The 22,118-nt window shown below is 40.1% G+C and overlaps 1 protein-coding gene and 1 non-coding gene across 21 annotated transcripts in view; both read right to left on the bottom strand.

Moving 5' to 3' along the window:
• The window catches only part of OXR1 (oxidation resistance 1), a 295,555-nt gene that overhangs the window by 257,809 nt on the left and 15,628 nt on the right, over window positions 1-22,118 (bottom strand). Inside the window, exon 2 of one of the 20 annotated variants that reach the window (XM_074577663.1) lies at window positions 3,777-4,393. The exons of the other annotated variants lie outside the window; for them this stretch is intronic. The gene's annotated coding sequence lies outside the window, so the exon portion shown is untranslated. The remainder of the gene's footprint in view (window positions 1-3,776; window positions 4,394-22,118) is intronic. 20 annotated transcript variants of the gene reach the window in all.
• On the bottom strand, window positions 14,028-14,110 carry TRNAL-CAG (transfer RNA leucine (anticodon CAG)). Its single transcript has one exon. It is a non-coding gene; the product is annotated as a tRNA-Leu (tRNA).

The raw sequence follows: 22,118 nt of genomic DNA, 5'->3' as shown, positions 1-22,118 counted from the left end.
AAGGAGTGTTGGTCCCACTATTGAACCCAGAGGGACCTCACTAGTTACTGGCTGTGACGTTTGCTCTTTTTCAGTCATCAAGAACCTCCCCCAGTTGCCGTGACTTTTCAAAGATGAGAGAGCAGCCTCACAACGACATCAGTGAGCTCCTTCAACACCCTTGAGTGTATCACATCTGGTCCTATGGACTTGTGTACATCCAAGTGGGCTAAGTGATCCCTAACACCATCTTCCTCTGCTGCAGGTACTGCTTCACTCTGATAGGAGGCTCAGGCATCTGGGAGGCCTGAGGACAAGTCTCTCCAGCAAAATCCAAGTCACAAAAGCCTTTTTTCCACATGGCCGCACTGAGTAATAGGGCCATGTTCCCCTTGCTTTCCCTTTTGCTGCCAATGTAGTTACAGAAATCCTTCCTGTTGCCCTTCGCCTCCTTGGCGAGTTTCGATTCCAGCTGAGCTTTGGGTTTCCTGACTGTATTCCTACATGTTCCCACATTCGCCCCCAAGTAGCCTGCCACTGCTTCCACCATCTGTGGCCTTCCTTTCTGTGCTTGAGCCCAGTCAGCGTTCAGGCCTTTACACAGAACTCCTCCTTCTGGCTTGCCCACCTGATCTCATCACTAGTCTCTGAAAAGCCTCTATCCATCCACTACAGCATTGCAGTCATGAGGGCTATCCCACCATTTACCTGTAATCCCAATATGGTCACAGTGCTGCAACTGTGCCTGATCTCCGAATTTCTCCTGTTTGTTGCCATGCTATGTGCATTTGGTAAGGTGGAACAGGAACCTAATGCCCAAAGTCATTAGCTTTCCCTCCTTCTCTGTTGAGAGCCACCCTCCACAACTTGATCACCCATGATCTGCATCTGTCCCTCCTTCCTCATTTTTTGTGGCTCAGGCTCTTATCAGCCATCTCCTCCTCACTTCTCTGGTGGTGCATGGTCTGTTCGTCACTTCTGCAGCTCGTTCCCCATGCAAGTCAGCACCTCGCTCGGTGTGTCAGTGCCCAGGGGAGGTCCCAGGTGCTCTGCAGCCCCACAGCAAGCCAGCAGTAGCCTCCCTCAGTGTGCCATCTGGGTCAAGGCCCCCAACAAGGCAAGGGCATTAGCACCAGTTGGTGTCAGGGAACATGCCCTGTGCGGTGTTGAGACCATCACGGCACACCCTCCAAGCCACTCCAGCCAAGTTTAAGCAGAGATGCTTTGTGTCCCTGCTGTGCTAATGGCCGTGACAAGGGTGTTGCTGCTGCTCCCCGTGAGCTGGGCCCTGCCAAAGCAGGAGGCGGCCATTCCCAGCAGCAGCCTGATACAAAGGTGCCACGAGCAGCTCCCAGCACAACTGGAAGCAGAGACTCAAACTGCTGCGCAAACTGGGAAGAGCAACCATGAAGAGCAGCGCAGGCAGCGCTCTGGTCCTCCACTGCCTGAGGAGCAGCTAAATAGCAACTGGAAAGCACAGGCAGGTGCCAGCCCCTCCAGCTCCTGGCTTCCTCCACCAGGTCCCTTCCCACGAGCCTCCAATGGCTCAGGACCTCAGTTCACTTCCCTTGCCAATGCCATCGCACACACACCCACTGCCCTCACAGCATAGAATTTTCATGCTGCTGAAACCTTTCTGCCCTACTCCCGAATGTTCATTTCAAAACAAAAAGACACAGCTTACAAAATAAAAAAAAAAATCTATCCAAGTTTAGTTGATATTTAAATGTAAATGTGCAATCTAAATACAACTGTTTTGTTCATCAGGAAGAAGCTGTGATTACATGATCTTGGCTGACAGGAGGATTTTTGTCTACAAACTCCCTCCTAAATTTGTAAGATGCTCAAGGGGACTTCTCATCTCCATGTCACACCAGATAAAATGACAGCAGGTAAAATGCCTTGTTACCTCCGGGCAAGGAAATGCTATTTTCATAGCACCATATTTCATCATGGGTTTGGGCAGTGACATTTTTGTCTCAATTCGCTAGTTGCTCTTAAGGCATTTCATTTTTTGTTTTGTGTAGGGGTTTTTTGTTTTGTTTTTAATTGGTGTGGCTCCTTCACTTGTGCAGCTGCAAAGAAGAGTCGAAGGGAACCTCCCTCTTCCTTTCCATGCCCTCCTGTTCCAGAATCACAGCCTTGCAGCTGGGCAAGCAGCACAAATATCATCAGCCTCAAGTACATTTTCCTTCCCATGCAATTATTCCCCCTGCCACTCACTAACATTAGTCTCTTTACATTGAGAGCATAACAAATGCATGCTTCAAGTTATCTGTCTGTATTAGGAATTTCTAAAGCCTCTAAGTTAGCCAAGTGTCCACTCCAATTGAAAATCAATGGATATGGGGCATGCATATTCCCTGCATGTCTCAGGAAATCACACTCCAGTTCCCTATTTGTGATTGTCAGGCTAACTGGGAGCCTAAACTATGCCTACACTGTCAGATAGGCAGCTCATCAGAACATGGATGAGATTAAGGAGTGCAACTCAGCCTCTGCCCTAGTGCACACATTAAGTATCTCAAGCCATTTAGATAACCGATTATACAATGTGGAGCCTAAATCTGTAAATGCACTATAAAGATCTGAGTCAGGGGTTCCTTTTTTCTTAAAAGTAGCAAGGTTCAGGCTCCTTAATTTAATTTTCAGAAGTATTCAGGTTGTGACCTGCAAGTCCAGGTCCCATATTTGAAAATTACACAGTCACTTACGATCCCAGGAGCATCCGTGGAACTTCGACGCTGAAAATTTTAACCCCATTTTATTCAATAATTTGATGATCATCTATTGATCATCTAGATGATCGTCATTGATGATGATCCTCTATGATCTATTCCCACTAAAAAGCACCATTCACAAGCGTGTATTATATTTTAAGCATCTTGCATCAGTAGGTAAGACTGCCTTTTTGTTTGTAAGAACTTTAACTAAAGGGCTCTGATGCTTTCTGGCTCTTCTTGGATCTAAATAATAATGTTAGTGATGACTTGAGGTACTGCAGTTTCTCAGAAAACAGGACAACCTATTCGAGGAAAACCAATAGGTATAAAATTGCTGAAGCATCCCCCCCTTGAAGATGACTGGTACAGAAGTCAGAAGAGCCAGGTGTTGGATATGTTGCTACCTATGTCAGCAGAAACTTCACTGGCAGCATCACCTTCCTTTTCCTTGAGGCACAACTATCTCTTTTTTTTGGAAAACATTAATTTGGACTTTGGACGTTTTTTCCCTTGCACAAAAGTTTTTACATGGAAATGTTTCCCACAGCATTTCACTGGCTTAATGAGGGTGTCAGCTCCTGCCTTTCAGCTGAACCTCACCCCTCTCTGGTGGAAGGTACCATCCCCAGGGCAAAGGGGCAGAACACCCTGGGAGAACTGTCCTTGCTCTCTTCTAGAGAGCCACATCAAACCTCTAAGGAAGGCTGTTTAAAGTATGCAGACTCACTTTGCACTGGAGCAGATGAGAAATATGATTTATCTGCTTGGAGATAAATTCTGAAGGCTACAACTTCCAAAATGAGAAACTTCTTAGTAGCAATAGTGATTTCTAGAATGATGTTTTAAAGATGCCATTTTATACAGTAAAACTGGCACAAAACCTCAGTAATCATTTACACCACATATATTTAAGCATAATTTACTGAGATTCACACTGAGTGCTCAAACCCATGCAAATCTGAGTACAAGTATCAAGAATAAAACTATTTTCTGTTAAGAATCGATTGTAAAATAGTGATAAATATGGCATAAAATGTTCATACAAAATTACACAAGAAGATCTTTAACACTGACCTGGAGGAGGCAACAGACTGTATTGTCACCAAGTTTGCAGATGGCACCAAATTAGGGGAGACCAGTTGATATGCTTAAGGGCAGGACTGTCATCCAGGGAGACTTGGACAGGCTGGAGGGATGAGCTGACAAGGACCTTCAGACGTCATCAGACGATTCCTGAAACACTGCATCCAGTTCTGCACCCTCCCCTCCATGCAAGAGGGACACAGATAAACTGGAGCAAGTTCAGCACAGGGTCCCCAGCCTGGTCAGGCTGGAGCACTTGCCCTGTGAGGAAAGGCTGGAGGTGCTAGGATGCTCCAGATTGGAGAAGGGGTGGCTTCAGGGGACATAATGGCTCCTTCCAGTACCAATAGGGAAGTTATCAAGAAGACAGAGCCAGGCTCTTCACCAGTGATGCATGGTGTCCCTTTTCACCATGAGCACAGTTGAGCAGTGGACCACACTGCCCAGAGGCTGTGCAGCCTCCCTCCTTCAAGCTTTTCAAAACCCGTCTGAATAAAGCCCTGAGCAACCTGGACTGATCTCACAGCTGACCTTGCTTTGACCAGGAGAATGGGCTAGATCCTTTCTGGGGTCCTCTCCAGTTGGAGTTATCCTGTGATCCTATCACTCTATGTATAAAGAAGGAAAAAAAATAGAAGGGGATGTGAAACAATGGTCAAAGTTGGGATAATTAAAATATAATGCTGGTACAAGCAGATGTGGCAAGACCTGAGAAATGAAACACTACTCCAGACGTAAGGCTTGGAAAGTAAAAGCATAACAAAGTATCTTTCACAGGCAGTGGGAAGTCGCAAACCAGCAACCAAATCCTAAGATTTTGAGAATTGTTACCTTTGAAATAAAAAGAACTATACATAGAATTTTACTAGTTCAAAAGAAATAACCTAAAGAATGGAAGGAGAGTGACTCCAGTACGCACAGCACTGGGGACACTGGAATACAGAAACTGCATCACTAGTGTACAATTTTTTTGCAGAAGCAGAAAAGCGAACAAGAAAAATTTAAAAAGAAAAGAAATAAGAGAGAAAACTCTAGTTCGGTACTTAGGCAAGTAAAAATGAACATGGATTTACACAGAATAGGTCACACTTACTTAAGTTACAGTATGATGAAGTGACAATGAGAGCTAATGGGGATGAAACAATTTTTGCACTTCAGGAAAGCTTTGATATACTGCCACATTACAGATAATATGTGATGGCTTTTGATATAAGTTGCAGTAAAATGGAAAGGAAAATTCTAAGAAAGACTTGGCAGTCAGTTAATTTAAGCTATTGCTGGAAAAAGACTGCTGAGAAACAAATCAGCAGACAAGCAAAGCATGAAGTTAACTAGAAATATTCCTAATTCTATTCCTGCCACAAAGCAATCCCTCAGTGGAAACAAAATTTCTCCATTTACCAAAACCAGTTACTGCTGTACTTCACTAATCATAAAGACTTAAAAAAAAGGCAAAAAAACACACCACCAAACATTACTAATAATGTAAAATAATCTAAGGCTCTTAAATGTTATTCAAACTTCACAAGTATGTCATGAAGTACGCATAAGATATTTAACAAATACCTGCTCTAAGTTCTTTATACTTGTACCCCAAAGGCAGGTCCTGTGTGTTGATGGGCCCCTCCAAAAGACTGCAATACTACTCCAAAAGATTGCAATACTACCCAAACAGTTTCATGTACTCAGCTAAATCACCCATGAAACCACATTACATTTATTTTGCTAAATTGTACTTTCATACATTTGAGGCCTTTTGAGTAATTCCACCCAATGCCATCAGATTAAAAACATGTAGTCTTGGTATTTAGCATGTCTTAACAATATAGCATTAAACCTAAACACCACAGTTTATTAAAAGTTACTGATGTGCTGGCACTTAGAAAAAAAATTCTGACAAATTCACCGACACCCTTAGAGATATCAAAAGATGAAAAAAAAAAACCCACAGACGAAAAGGATAAGATCACCTACAGATGCTCAGCAGAACATTTTTGGTATGTCGGGCTTTTCTTCTGCCCTCTGCCTTGAAAACACTGGCTTTCTCCTGTAGATGTTTGCCCTCTTCCATACTTAAGGAATTATATAGACTATTCTAATCTAACAGCCTGAACTGCTTAGAACAAAGGAGCTGGGTGATATGCAGATACATCCAAAACATATAAAGCAAGAAAATGTCACCTGAATTTTCAAGTACTTTATACGTTAGTGTAAAAAAACTAAGGCATAAAGCAACGTGAGAAACGGTTTTACAGCAAGCAGCCCTCCGCAGTACATAGGATACTTGGGTAGGATCACAACATCTTCCCAAATGCTATGCTTCAAAAAACACGAGTTATGTCTAGTCAAAACCATTAGGGTCATACAGGGTTAAACAGAAGAAATGTAATGGCCCGTGGATACAAAGTGAGATTGATTACTCTGGCCTTAAGCTCTGTGAAACTGCTTCATATCACTTATTTCAGCCTTTTTAGTATACTGCACAACCAGCCATTTCCAAATGAAAAGAAATAATTTCTTCAAACCTTTACGAAACATGCAACACATTTATTGTCTATATAGTCTAGCTTGATTTTTTTTCTGTTTTGTCTAATTACCTTAACACCTGAAGGAACTACACCTTAAAATTCAAATAAACAATTAAAGGTTTAGTTTGGCAGCTTCTTAAGCAACTAAATGACAAATAAAAATAAATGAGCCAATAAAATGAAGTACTATTCAAACAGAGAAAAACGAGATGTAGTTACTGATGTAAAAGACTGATTTATCTGCAATGTAAATGAAATCTTTAACAGCAATTCTTACACAGTGAAATAAACCCAACTGCCATCTGTTGTTGATCAAAGGTCAGTTCACTATCAAGAGTTTAAAAAATAATTCATTTTGCCTACTGTAAATCATGAGGGCAGCCAATATTATGGTCATTCTGAAGTATTAATTCTGTATTTTTTCATTAATATGTTTTTCTGATATCTGAAGGGAAAGTATTTTAGAAATACAGAAATTAACTTCATATATTTTACTATGGTGATTATTTCATTTGTCAACAGTCTTCTACAGCAACCACATAGTTGCCAAAGATCTAATACTATTGTCTGTTATGATTACATTTGTAATCCTGTTAATTTAATCTTCTTACGCTTACAGTTTTTTCTTTACAAATTAATTAAATTATGACTGCTGCATGCTTTTCATTTGAATCATACAGTTTCCATGACAGATGTTTTTCTTCTTCCAAAATGGAGCTAAATGGTTTTAAGACAACAACAACAACAAAAAGAATTACCAGTTTGCCTCCTCAGCCCAGCCACAGCTCAGGTGACCTCATCTGGTAATTCTTTCCTCCTTTGTTTTTATACACCCATCTTTCAGTCTTTAAAATAATACTATCACCACGGCCTCAGGATATCCTTCATTTCCATTCACTTTCTTTTGCTCCTCTTTCTTTCCTACATTGTACAATACCACCTACGCTAAGTGTAGCTTCTGCCACTAAATGCCCATAGTATATACAATGCAGTGATGTAGGTGTGCTCTACCACTCACTCCCTCTTAGACCATCCACCTTTGCCTATAGGTAATTCAAGGCAAATCCTAGCTACTGTATCAGGAGAGAAAAAATTCCTTAGCATGCTCTCTGTGAGCATGCTGAAGAAACATATTGATTTTTAAATAAGATAGATAAAAACAACCATTTGTCCTAGGTATTTTGCCCTCCTTCACCTTCATGGCAGCACACACCGCTTCCTTTCCTATGACTTCAGGATAAATAGACATTCCTCTACATCCTTTAGATAATCATAAAATCCAAGTTCCTCGGAAATCTGAGGTGGAAAAAAAAAAAAAAAGAGACTCTGCTTCTCATTCTCTAAGCACAATTGCTGGACTATCAATTATTTATTATTAAGTAGTGGATGTGCCTATGAACAGAAAACAGCATGCATACAGAGCAGACTCACAGCGAGTACACTGGACTGATCAGGATTTTGTTGTTTTTTGTTATTTATAAAGGGTTACAAAGCCTGCTGAAGTCTGGAAAAAAAAACACAAAACCCCACCAGAATTAAAAACAACTGAAAATAATAATAATAAGCTAAAAAAATAGGCTAAAAAACACCCTTTCCAAAAGCCCACCTGAAGTCAATGAACATTAATGATAAAACTAAATCTTCTGAGACACAAATGGTAGATGCAACGGTTCATTTACAGCTGCTATGAGATGTGAAGTTGGTGCTATTTATCCACCCCTCTTCTCTCCAGGAACATCAAGAATAGCCCAAGTAGACATAAAAGACCATGAACTTAATGCTCCTCAAAGCTGAAGAAACCAACAGGACTTGCAGCAGGCAGGCTGCTGCTTCCAGACATAGCTTGATGACAGATTTTTTTCAGTAGCAAGTGAGGTCTTATTCTCTTCAGGCCCATCCTGGCTTTTAGCTCCTATCCCTCAGTTTGCTGTCCCTTTTTAAAAAAAAAAAAAAAATCTTTAAAAATCAGCATTTACTTTAGGAAAAAATTTAATAACTGAGAAATTTCAATTATGTAGTTTACAGCACAGGCTGCATTGGCACAAGGAGAGCATCTGTGAACTCTGGAATAGTAGTTTCATAAGCAGACTTTAAAGTCAAAGACAATGACCATTAAAGTTTAAAATCTTTAAGAAATATTTGTACCCTCTGTAAAATTAGTGCTAATGGGCATTCTAAAGACAGGTTTTAATCTGCACAGAAAAGAAGTAATCTCTCAGATTGTAAATATAAAATCAAAACTGTGTGTCTGCCAGATGCCCACCCAGCTGTCTCTTACTCCCCCTTCTCAACAGGACAAGGTGAGAAAATAAGATGGAAAAGCTCACAGGTAAAGAGAAGGACGGGGAGATCACTCAGCAATTACCAGCACAGGCAAAACAGACTTGACTTGGGGAAATTAATTTAATCTTATTGCCAATTAATTGTAACAGAGCTACCTGCTGTCGCATGGGGTCCTTCACGGGCTGCTGGTGAATACCTGCTCCACCGTGGTCCTCCATGGGCTGCAGGGAGATAACTTGCTTCCCTATGATCTTCTCCACAGGCTGCAAGGAATCTCTGATCTGGCACCTGGAACAACTCCTCTCCCTCCTTCACTGATCTTGGTGTCTGCAGAATTGTTTCTCTCTTTTTTTTTTTGTCCCCTCACTTCTCTATCACAGCTGCTACAGAGCTTTTTTTACCCTTTCTTAAATATGTTATCACAGAGGCGCCACCAGCATCACTGATGGACTCAGCTTTGGCCAATGGCTGGTTCACCTTGGAGCCATCTGGAACTAGCTCTGTCAGACAGGGGGACAGGTCCTGATGTCCTCTCACAGAAGCCACCCCTGCAGCCCCCCTGCTACCAAAACCTTGTCACGTAAACCCCAATATAACAGTCTCACTTCTGTCTGATTACAAGCCATTTAAGAAACTGTGTATCAGATTTCTATATATCATTTGCTAATGCTGCAGACAAAACATAACATAGTTGTATAATTTACAGCAGCAAGAGGGAGGACTGCACAAATCGTAATTCCACAGAAACAGAGATGCAGAGATAAAACAACTCCTGGGACCAAAGCAGATGAACTCTTTCCTGTACTCCTCTGCACTATCATGAAATGTAGTGGTACTGTAAGCTCAGTTCAGTATTTCATAAGCATTGTATTTCTCATCAGATAAAAGCCCTCTCTCCTCAGAATAAAATAACATCAGCTAAGTGTCATCAATGGTAGGGAACAGAATTATACAGACCTGAGGCTCTAGTCAGCCAAAACAAAGACAGAAACCTTTGGAGGATGAAGAAATGGAGATGAGCTTTGGCTGTAGTTATCTGGACTAATTCAAAAGGGAGTAGAGCAAGTACAACTCGGAGAGACAAAACAGAATATGTCAAGCACACAAGTTTATTAGCTATCATCTTAAAAGGAGGCATTACAAATTGTTTGTACCTGATTACAGATGCTAGACCACAGCACTGGTAGATGAATCTTTAAAATATATGGATTCTGGTTTTCACATTTCAACTTTTAAACTAACACCGATACTGGTTTTCATTTTAACTACAGTTCCAGTGATAACTATTTATATCTAAAATTAAAGATGTCACTTAACTGTACAGAAGGATGTAAAATAGTAATTTCAATATATCGATTTCTCATTAAATAGGCACTCAAGCACTTTCACTTAATCTAGTCTGTGATATTCAAAAGGAAGAAAATAAAAAGAGAATTATTTACTCAATACAGTGTGAGGGGTATTTATGCTTAGTCATTAACTGGTTGAAGAATATATCCCGAGATGCGATAATGCAGATTTTCCTGACCGTATTACAAATGCTTTTTCTTAGACAGTTCACTTACCGAAAATCTCCCCTAATCAGCTGTCATGTCTATCTATTTATTCCTATATTATCAACACGAAGAAATCCCTTTCATTCATAATCACTGTGGTTGTCCCGCTGCCATTCATTTAATGACATTAATGTTTTTTATCGTAACTTTTGAAAGCCATAAATACAAAAATGACAGTATAGAATATTTACAATAACTTATTTTCCTTTCACAATTTTATTATATCCAGTCTTGCTATGTTTTCCACTTCTGCACCTTGTCAAGAAGAAAGCTGACTGTACAGTGAAGTTCTCAGCTGGAATCAGGTCTAAGAGTGCTGCAGACTATAGACTATGCCACCCTCAAACCTTTTGGGCCAGACATGTAAGAACTGGTGAACAGGTTTTTTAGATCAAAGGTTACACTTCGAGTTTTGTAAATAACTAAAAGATTCCACTTCTTGGCAGTATGGAGCTTTTATCCCACCAAGCACAGCTGATGCTAAAGTGGATTTACCATAACAGAAAAGGCTCATCCATGACTGTGGCCCCTGAAGATGATTGTTCATTAATTTCTCTCCCCCAGTCCTATTCTGAAGAACACTGGCTGCAGTCACATTGTGGTTTTCCGCTTTTAAAGACAAACAGATCAAGTCCTACTGTTTTCCTCCCGAAGTAGAACCAAATTCATGGTAAGTTGGAAAGTTACAAAAATTAATTCCCACAGAAGAAACAATTCTTAGAAGATATATTAAATTATTTTACAAAGTTAGCAAAAACAAAAGAGAAAAAGAGAGGATTACCCCAAAACTAAAAGCATCTGAAGATGTTGTGCTCAACTACATTAAGGATATGTTTGGAAGACAGATGGAACGTTGAATAAGTGGATCACAGGCGTGTCAGAAATTTAGTGAACACAGAAGAGGGCTAAAAGTGATTAGGAGGCTACTTATTTTATGCTCTTCACCCAAAGCAAAATGAATGTATTTAAGCCATTTGCCTATGTAAATGTATATATTTGCCTAACTATAATCGGTTGTTAAAAGCCTCAAAGGATGGAGGTTATACAATCTGAAATACGGCTTTGCTATTCTAAACATCAGAAATTTTTTCCTGAAAATATTCTTTGCCACAACTCAAGCTCATTAACCGTTACTTTCCCAGCAGACACACTGAACAATTCTTTACCCTTTCTCGCAAAAGCATTTCACATATCTGAGTGCTGTTCTCATGTCTCCCCAATGTTTCTTTTTTAGGTCAAACATCCTCTTAGAATGAATTTTTTTCCTAGAGGTCATGTTTGCTAGAATCATAGAATTGTTTAGCTTTGAAAAGACCTTTAAGATCATCAAATCCAACCATTAACTTAACATACCAAGTTCACCACTAAACCACATCCTTAAGTGCCACATCTATACGTCTGTTAAATACCTCCAGGGACGGTGACTCAACCACTTGCCTGGGCAGCCTCTTCCAATGCTTGATAACACTCAGTGAAGAAATTTTTCCTCATATCCAATCTAAACTTCACCAGGTGCAACTTTCTTCTAGTCCTATTGTTGGTTACTTGAGAGAAGAGACTGAAGTCTTTCTTGTAGTGAGGGGCCCAAAACTGAACACAGTATTTGAGTATTCTAGACTTCTGATGGTCTTTCTTCATGTTTTAAAATGTAGATACCCAAAATTGGAGACAGATTCCATGCAGAACTGAGTAAAATAGGAATTAGTTGTGATCTTACATATGGCAACCCTGGTTCTATATTCTAGTTTGAGACTTCCTTTTTTCTTCCTACCAGTCTACATCAGCAGCTAACATTCAATTTGCTGCTGCTCTCAGGTTTTTTCCCTAGTGTTCCTACACAGCTAATTATTCCCTGTCTTGTACTGTAAATTCTGGAAACTCAACAGTATATCACACTTCCCCAAAAGAATTTATTAATGTGTTCTGTGGCTGCTTCAGACAGCTTCCTATATATTTTAGTTTGAAAATCATTAAGTTCATATGATTTAAAGTTTAACTAATAAATAAAAATAATAAAATACCTAGTCCATCAATCATCTGTGGCATCGAAGGCTGTTTGACATTAAAGCTAGAACAGGTAGTCTGAATGCAGCATGTTCCACCACCATCACCATACTCGCTGTCATGTAGAAGTAGAGGAAATATTGCAATGCTGTTATACCTTTGCTGCCCTCAGGCTAAGTGCTGGTAAGAATAAACCAAGTTAGAGAGTAAGAGACTGAAATGATTTTCCCGTCTTACAGCTTCAGGTAAGCTCTGAAAATCACCTACATTGCAAGATGTTCCTGCTTATTTTCCTAACATGTCTCCTTTTCTTTTGTCTCTGAACTCTTCTAGCCTTCAGTTTACTTCCTGCACTCGCCCCAAATGAAGAAAAAGAAAAAAAGTCAGACCTAGACTGCCAGAACCTCATACTCTACAACAGCAATGTAGCTTTGGACCAGGAAGCCAGCTAAACACAAGGTCTTACACAGCCCTGAACTGATACAGGTCTCTAAACAGACCCACGTCTCTGAACAGATATGTCTACGTCATACTTATCTTTCTCTAGCAGCTCTATAAGCATCAGTATAAGGCACAGACGATGCATTTCATTTCTTACTGTTCTCTTCCTTCCCTACTTTTGTGCATTCATCTCAATTTTTCTATTCACAAAAAGGATCTGACTCACACAGTAGCAAGACCAGTTACCACTTCAGCCTGTCTCAATGAACTTTCATTTCCCTGAAAGGACAGTTAACAAACAAGGTTACAAAAAAACCTGTCTGTAGCTTAAAAAGGTGGGAGAACAGAATTGCTAATGTGTGAAAATTAATAAATGTGAAAAAAAAAATGTGAAAGTTTGAGTTAATAACAAGTTAGAAGAAATTTTAGTAGAACAAAATAGTCCAGTTGGAAGGGACCTACAACAACCATCTAGTCCAACTACTGGACCAATTCAGGGCTGACCAAGTTAAAGCATGTTATTAAGGACATTGTCCAAATACCTCCTAAACACTGACAGGCTTGGGGCACTGACCACTTCTCTAGGAAGCCTGCGCCAGAGTTTGACCACCCTCTAGGTAAAGAAATGCTTCCTAATGCCCAGTCTAAACCTCCCCTGGTGCAGCTTTAAAGCATTCCCACACCACACATCCCATCACTGGATCCCAGATCAGCACCTCCTTCTCCACTGCCTCTCCTCAGGTAGAGAGCAATGAGGTCAGGCCTCAGCCTCCTTTTCTCCAAACTAGACAAGCCCAAAGTCCCTACCCGCTCCTCATGGGACATTCCTGCCAGCCCCTTTCACCGGCTTTGTGGCCCTCCGCTGGACGCGTTGAGTACCTCAACACCCTTCTTCAATTGTGGGGCCCAGAAGTGCACACAGTGTCCAGGGTGAGCCCACACCAACACTGAATACAGTGGGATAACCACCTCTCCTGACCGGCTGGTTACAGGTGTGTGATGCACCCCAGGATGGGGTTCACCCTCTCGGCTGCCAGGGCTCGCTGCTGACTCCTGCTGAGCCGCTGTTGACCAGCAGCCCCAGATCCCTTTCTGCAGGGCTGCTCTGCAGCTGCTCCTCTCCCAGTGTATAGTTGTGCGTGGTGTTAGTCTGTGCCAGGTGAAGAATGCAGCGTTTGTTGTTGTTCAGTTTCATGCCCTTAATCATAGCCCAGTGGTCCTAGATGCATCTGGAGGGCCTCCTGTCCCTCAAGAGAGCCAAGAGCAGCGGTTAGTTTGGTATCCTGATCAAACTTGCTACTGGTGTATTGAAGTGCTGCAGTGCAGATCGCTGCTAAATCTATTGACCGTAAGCGTCCCCCGAATGGATCGCCAAGGAAGAAACAGCGGTGTGGAGCAGCTGTCAGGCAGCTGTAGCCCCAAAAGAAAGGTGTCAGAAGTGGGATTCGAACCCACGCCTCCAGGGGAGACTGCGACCTGAACGCAGCGCCTTAGACCGCTCGGCCATCCTGACCCGGGGACTACTGTATAATTTGTGTATTTGTAGCTATTTTTAGCGTTGTTATCTTGTACTATTTTTCTCAGACAGAGGATGTTAAAAAAATATTCCAGACTAACTGTATATTGTGTTGATTCTAATGTGACTGTAGCAACTGATGTTAATTGGCAGATGTTTCATTCTGTGAGTACTGAGCGTTAGTATGTTGAGAAAGAAGCAGGGGCTATTGCACATAACTTAGGTCTGCCATGTAGCCTGAAGGTGAAGTTTGAATCCAGCATTTGAATCTGTGATGAGTGAGATGGATTTAATTCACGGTGTCTGATCTTCTGCGTATTAATATGATCCCCTTAAGCATACAAAAACACCTCTCAGGCCATACACATTGTTGGAATCAACAGCCTGTAAGGCTTCTCATATTTTTTATTAATAAAACATTTGGTAAGAAAATTATTCTGGTATTTGAAACTATGTTCTGAAAAAATTATGCACAGCCTCTAACTCCTCCCAGCAGGAAGGTAACAGTGGGAATTACAGATCTCAGTATAAACACTTGGGGCTGTCTACTGCTTAAATGAAGGTTCCTTGATTCACCAAAGATGGTATGCCTATTGCTGGAAGAGGTTTAGAGCACCACAGCAGAGAGATCGCAAGAGGTTTAATCAATGCAAAGATGTTGAAGGAAATCCCATTTGTAGAGAGATTCAATAGTCTTCTGCAAGCAAGAATACCAGGCAACATGCAGCCAACCTGCAAATCCTGGAAAACCTAATGAAAAAGCTGAGACAATTACTCAATGTGCACGAATGAAACTACTCATGCATATCTTTTTTGGCATTACTGCACATTATTCTAAATCACAGTTTACTACAACTTTTTAAGCATCTGTGGGAAACATCACTTTTTCCAGGTTCTAGATACAGGGAAGCTAGATGCTGGATTGTTCTGACAACAGCATGCAGCCACTACCCCGTAAGAGCTTGCAACTTCAATAAAGTCAGTCTTAACTACTTTTAAGTGGGAGTGAGAGAAAGACACAAGCAATCAATAAGCCATCCTGCTTGCCTTCAACACCCTGAAGAATTAGATGTCTGTTGCATAGCAGAACCTGAAAAATTCAGAAATAAGACAGAAGATGGAAGCGGGTAAAACCTTAGTGTAGCTGTGTTGTAACAAAAACCTAGCACATTGACACCAAATTATTGCTGTAAGATAGTCAAATTGTCCCTAGGATTTTTCCACTCTCAATTTCCATTCTCCCTCTGTTGCAAGAGACAATGTTACAGTGGTGTTCTTTTTGTAAGAAAAAAAATAAATTTAAAAAAGCATTTGAAAACCAGAGAACAAAACAACAGCAGAGAACTTTGCAAAATCTTTATACCTCAACACATGAAAAGAATATTCCTACAAGCACCTAAATACAGCATTCCTGGGTTTATTTTATCTGGGAGAAGAAATAAAAGTCTGATCAACGAGAAGTCTTGATCAGCTTAGATTTATGAGCAGCTTGGAGCAACCATGCACAAATCAGATGCTAAAATACATTTCTGAAGCCATGGGGGGTGGAGATAAAAAAAAAATGACCAGGCTGTGTAGAGACGGTTAAATAAATATTTTTCCTCCAATGGTCCTACTTTGCAAACAGTTTCTTCTCACCTGTTAGCAAAATGAATTGTGTTAGTTGGTTATTTTGTACACAACAATAAAGTGTAACACTTTTCCTTTATTTAAGATATTTTTTATTTATTTCACTAGCTAAGAAAAGTAACAAAACTGAGGATCAATTTATTATTAAGATCTTCCATGTAGGTCTCCTGGGAGGCACAGGCAGCAACTCAGAAGTGAAGTCAGGAAGGATGTCATTGCCCTTGGGTAGCCAACATTCATCACAGCGGGCAGCCTTTATTGTCCACTGTGCTATAATAGTTTCTCAGTAGGAAAGGCAGCATGTAGTAGCACGATGACGTGCAAGATAATGCCTAAAACACAAAACTCTGTTTCAGAGAGAGCTGGTTAGAAGTGAATGTTTACAGTGGCAGTGGAAGGGAAGAAAGGCAGAATGACTTGGTTCTCTTTTTAGCTCCCAAACACCGGTAAACATTTTTCACTCCATATCATGTTCAGGGACCCAGAAGAATTTTCTTTCCGTTATATGTTTCTTATTTGGCCATTACTTGCTTACCTCTCTTCTACAGATCTCTACTGAACTCTGCTATTTACGACATCTTATTTCCCCAAAACAACATATCCGGGAAACACCTAGGTCTTGAACACATTGCAAACTGCTTCCTGGTTCCTTATATGACAGGCACGTCAATCGCCACTGACACTGAATTTCTATTTTACTTACTTAAAATGGCTGGAGAATCTGAACTAGAGTCAATCGTTAAAGTTAGTTGAGCAGAAAGACAACAAAAAGGTTTATCGCCAACAATTTCATACAGAGAAATGGGTCGTTCAGATCCAAAGCTTTTCTCTGAATAGTGGGCAGCAGTAGGGTATGTTAAGTGAAATTGGAACTGACTACAAATTTTCCATTAGTGACACTAAGGCGCTGTGCATGTGCACGCACACACATGGGTGTCTGAGCAAAAGGTAGTGTTTAAGATGCTTGTTTTCATGTTTCTGATTAAATCTCTTTCATGTTACCTTAAATCAGATTTTGAAACTCAATTTACAGATTTGCTCCTAATTTTTTAAGTAGTTCTCCTCAGTTTGATGGACTCAGTTACTATTTAGTGTGAATTAAACACAGCAGCAGTTGGCACTCTAGCACACTGAGTAAGGGCTCTAAGATTCAGTGAAGGGCTAAAACACCTGAAGGCAAGATCTGAAACCCCTTCTTTGATGGTTTCACACACAGACATCCGAGTCAGCCCTTCTAGTGAAGCAGGGCTACACCGCTGTTGAGAATGAGAGGCATTAAGCCAAGACAGCAGGCAGGTGGGAGACAGATGCTTCAGTTTCCTATAAAGCTACTCAATTATGCTTTACAGAGTATCTGTCCACTAATTGCAAGAAGCAATATGCGAGGACATGATGTGTTACATACCACCTTCGCAGTGGTGAAATGCTCCCCAATACCACGGCCTGCTCCTTTTCTTTGGGAAGATGCAGGAGTCCATAAAGTGTAAAGAAATACAGCAGCTCCCGCAAGACTTCGGGAGACTTCACAAATCAATTAATATAAAATCAATTAAAACGTGTTCAGATGAAGATGTCACCTAGTTATCTGCTGTTTGGTCAGGTGCAGGTATACTTTTGGTTAACAAAAAGCACGTGTACATGGATTACTTCTCTATTAGTGGTGGGAATTGGCTGCAGCCACCACTTCTGAATAATGCACAGTGACTAGCTACTTGTTTCTGGATTTGACATTTATAAATCATGAGGTGAAAAGGTCATGTAAAAGGAAAATGAGTTGCTGCAGAGCAGTAGTTACATCCACAGTCGCCATCACACTCTCACTCTGCAGCTACAATACACGGATCAAGTGCTGATACCCTGAATGGGCATGAAATATGAAAAACCCTCCAGGCACCCAACTTGCCATATAAAATGCAACAGGAACGCCATCACTGCACTGCCGGACTGAAGCACTGTTGACACAAGCACAGACAGGACTGATGGGGCATGAAACTAGGTCTAGGAAAATGCAAAAAGATGTAGTCTGTGAAATCTGGCCCTATTTTCTTGAAAAAAGTGGGAACTGTATTACCCAACCTCTCACCTTTTTGTTCGGCTTAATCTCAGAAAGAAAAAGGCGTGCAAGCGAACTTCTGAGGATGAGAAGTCTCACATATTCCCACTAAGAAACTTCTGTTCGGTGCTTTCTGTGTGAGAAACGGAAGATACAAGCCACTGGATTGAAAAATATTATTGCTGTGGCATGTAAAATATTAATCATTTTAATTCTTTTCAAGTACTTTATTAGAAAACAAACCTACTTGATGTTGCTTCAGTCTTGCAGATGTTTTGCTTTCAAGCAATTATACTATAGTCATACTGCCTCTCAAGACAGTCTCTAATAAGAAACCCAATTAATATTCAGCACTTTAAAAAGGTAGAATTTAAGAGTTTGGTGTTCATCTTTTCTAAGGCAGATAAACACAACTTATTTTGCATAATAAAAACAAGAATAGAAACTAACAGAAAGAGACAACGGGTCCAGCAGGGGAACCCTTAAATATGGCTTGTTATTATTTCACACAGTGGCATCTAAGCAGCACACACGTATGTGTACTGTGTGTCCATAAAAATAATAGGAGAGAAAAACTGGATGCTCTAATTCTTAAAGGATGTTGATCACTGAGGATTAAAAGGATTGCCTAAGAACACGAAAACAGCACTAGGTCTTCAGCTATGGGATAATGCAGTTATTTGAGAAATATATGGCAGAAAGATCTGGCTTCCATTTTTATTTGTGCAATTTAGGTAATGGGGAAAATGTATTACGCTCTTCTAAAACTATAGTGATGAAGCACAACCACAATGAACAAGGTCAACAACTGTATCTGTTTACAAACAGTCAGATTATGAATCTGCTAACTTGCAATCCTGAAAGCTCCTTACTAAGTCAGATTAACATGGAGTTTCTGTTCATCATCCTGACATAGCTAAAGAACCTCGTGTCCAAAGAATACAAAAGGCTCCCTGTTTTCAACACTGTGCATTTCAGCAAGAGCTCTCTGCGTATTTCCTGAATTTACAGTAAAATGTGTACAATATTGCCAAACAAAGTATATAGAAATAACAACTCATCTATCCGGGTATATCAATTACGATCTCATCTGTTGGCAAAATGGATTTCAAAAGGTTGAGAAGATAGTTATTACTTTTATCAATAACTTATACCTGCAGCACATGCCATATATGCAAACAGAATTAAAAATCCTTTGTCCAGCAATGAATGAGCTGAACAAAAAACCCATGTTTAGATGTTTAAATGTAGTGGGGCACATGCCCCACTTATGGGGTTTTATGGTGACTTTCATTCTAAGTGGCTCAGGACTAACTATATGTAGCAAACTGTAGTAAAACAAGCAGATTGCCTGTATTGCCCCATCTGTCACCCTACTGCAGGGTATTGCGATGGGCGTGGCCTTTTGGGAAACAGTAACTACTAATTGGAAGCATATCTGCTTCCATCAGGAACCCCATTTTGCAGTGAGTGCTGTTTTTCAGAGCTCTGAATATGGTTTATAAAACTGACATCCTTCCTTTCACTAACACTAAAATTAAGGGGGCAGAAGATGATATAAATGAAACACTCATTATCTATACATAAACAGAACTTGAAAAAAAATGTCAGTTTACAGGTTTTGGTTTTTAATAAACTAAATATTACTCACTTTAAATCCTTAGTCTACTCCTGGGTTAAAGAATGCAAACCAGCACTGTTCAAGCCACGCTGATTTATGAACACATGCATATTCCCTACCTTTTCCCAAAGGGGTGGGGGGTGGTGAAGAAAAAAGAAAAAAACAAATTTCCATACATACAGACCTTGGTGGTATGTTTAGAAAGATGAGCTACAGGAACAGCAAAATGTCCCAGATGGCAAGCGATGGTACCTGCACGCAATCCGCAACCGTAGTGGCAGAAGCAAGCTCTGGGTCCACATCTTCTCCCAGAGGCCCCTGTGACCAGGCCAGAAACCACAATCTCCCAAAGAGATGGGGGCAGGGAGTGGTGCGGAGGTGTGGACAAACTCCAGAAAACAGAAAGATTGCACAGCAGAAGCACACTGTATCATCTCCCACAAGACTGGGAGGAAAGAGGGCAAGTCACTCACAGAGTCTACCAACCATCAGATTTTGTCTCTGATTAGGCTTATCTTTATAAGTACTATACTCTTATCCACTTCTATATACCTATGACCTCACTATTGTATTTTGCAGCAGCCAAATGCAGGGAAAGGCCAGGGATAAAAAGAGATTATTCCTTCTGCAAAAAATAGTCTTATCTTTTCTTTTTTTCTAAACAGTTTACAAACAAAAATAAAATCTAAAATGAAAAACTGCAACTCATGAAACTGCCTTTAAGATGCTGCTAAGGAACTTCTCTTTTTGCCTTATCTCAACCACGTGTTTTTCCCTAGTTTTCTTCCCCATACGAAATTACGCTGCTGGGCTTCTTTTGTTAATTAGAAACAGGGTCTCAAGACTAATCTAGCAACAGCAGAAGAAAGTATTCCCTCCAAGAATACTTCACACTGATCCTCTGTTATATGACAAGAATTTTAAATATTTGAAAAAATTGCTCACAAAAGGCTGACTCTACCTACTTTCAAACTCTGCATATGGAAGAGTGACACAATAATTCATCTGACAGTTAACTGAAATATTTAAAAAAAAAATTGAAACCGTCCTATTCATATTAAACTATAATTTGTAAGTAGTATGTGCAAAGCATCTAATGAATTTGCAAGAAATCTAGGTCAAAGCAATTTTTTTATTAGACCTTACGAAAGAAAAAAAAAATGTTTAGAAAATAGATGAATGCACTGAAGATAAATATGTTTGAGAGAGAATCAAAGTCACAGACATGCTCAAGTCATAGCACGTATCAAATAGGACATGAAACACTCCGAAAGTATACGGCCATACCTAAATATACTAAAAAAAGATTTCCAAAGAAGTCGCTCATTATTTAACATACCACTGGTCAAATCAGTCCCACTCCAAAACAAGTAACTTAAAAACAAGCCGCACCAGAATAGCATTTTGGATCACTACCTTCTCCAGATGGATTTTCAACTTAATAAATAACAAACAGCATGAAATCTTGCAGCCAAAATTATACCCACTCAAATCTGAACAGAGGAAGATGCACGGCGATGAACAGAACACTTAAGGCTGCACTAACCACCCTAAATACTCTCTCCTCCTGAAACATTTTTCATCCTAAACACTTGGAAGGACGCAGTATGATGCATGACTCAAGATACTAACATCAGCCCATTCACTGAAAAACAGACCACAGAACTCCTGAAGAAATGTGGTGTCACAAGGCCAGAGCTGGATCAAAAAAGCTATCAATCTTCCTAACAAAAGCCTGTAAAATCAGTTCAGCATTTAGCCTGTACATAGAAATTTGTTTCACTCAAAGAGAAAAAGCAGACCAATTTCACAGAAGGTAGCTTCTTGACTCATAAAACTGATGTCATAAAGTCACTTTCAAGAAGAAATTAAACTATAAAGGCAATTAAAATTCACCACTTCAGTAATGAAACGGCATGCAGGTTTACTTTGTCAAATGAGAGATACTGCAGAAAAAATATGAACCACACTGACAAGGAAGTAATTGCATAAGAACTACAGCACTTTCAAAAGGGAGACATAAGATTCATACTTAGGAACTCAGGAAATTTGAGAACCGAACTGTAGAAATTCAAAAGCAGGCTACATCGATTCAGAAATGAACAATGGAAAATGTCTCACTGGAGAAATGCTCACCTTATTAGCATGCTTCTAACATCCACCAATTTTGTGGCCAAACACTGAAGAATGACACTTAGCTTTTAATTTTCCTATAACATATACATAACAAAGTAGTTATAGTGATAGAATTGAGTTACCTATACTGCTACTTACAAAACATGAAAACAAAGGTTTCCATTTTCAAACTTAGGCTGAAAAATTAGGACATTAAGAGTATTTGTAAAGGCTGATTTTAAGAAAATAAGGTAATATGTCAAGTAGCCACTTGTCATCCATGGGTAGTAAGACAAATAGACAGACACCTTCACAGAGCAATTCAAAGCAGAGGTCTAGTTTAGCTATTAGCTAGCTAATACAGCAATTAAACGATGGAGCCTTGAGAGATTAGGTCTTGTGTATACTGCGCTCTGGCATGCAACTTTCTGTGCGATTTCAACAGTCCTAAACACACACAGCTTTTACTGGCTTCAGTAAAGTATTTTTGAACTTCCAAAAAAAATCATTAAGAGTTTAGCATTGTAGAAAACCAAGTGTAACAAAGACTGTATGCAATTCCACTCTAGAATAGCTTCATGCCCAAG

Source organism: Larus michahellis, chromosome 2 (genome assembly GCF_964199755.1).
Source record: "Larus michahellis chromosome 2, bLarMic1.1, whole genome shotgun sequence".
NCBI lineage: Eukaryota > Metazoa > Chordata > Aves > Charadriiformes > Laridae > Larus > Larus michahellis.
This window is presented reverse-complemented; position numbering and strand designations above follow the sequence as displayed.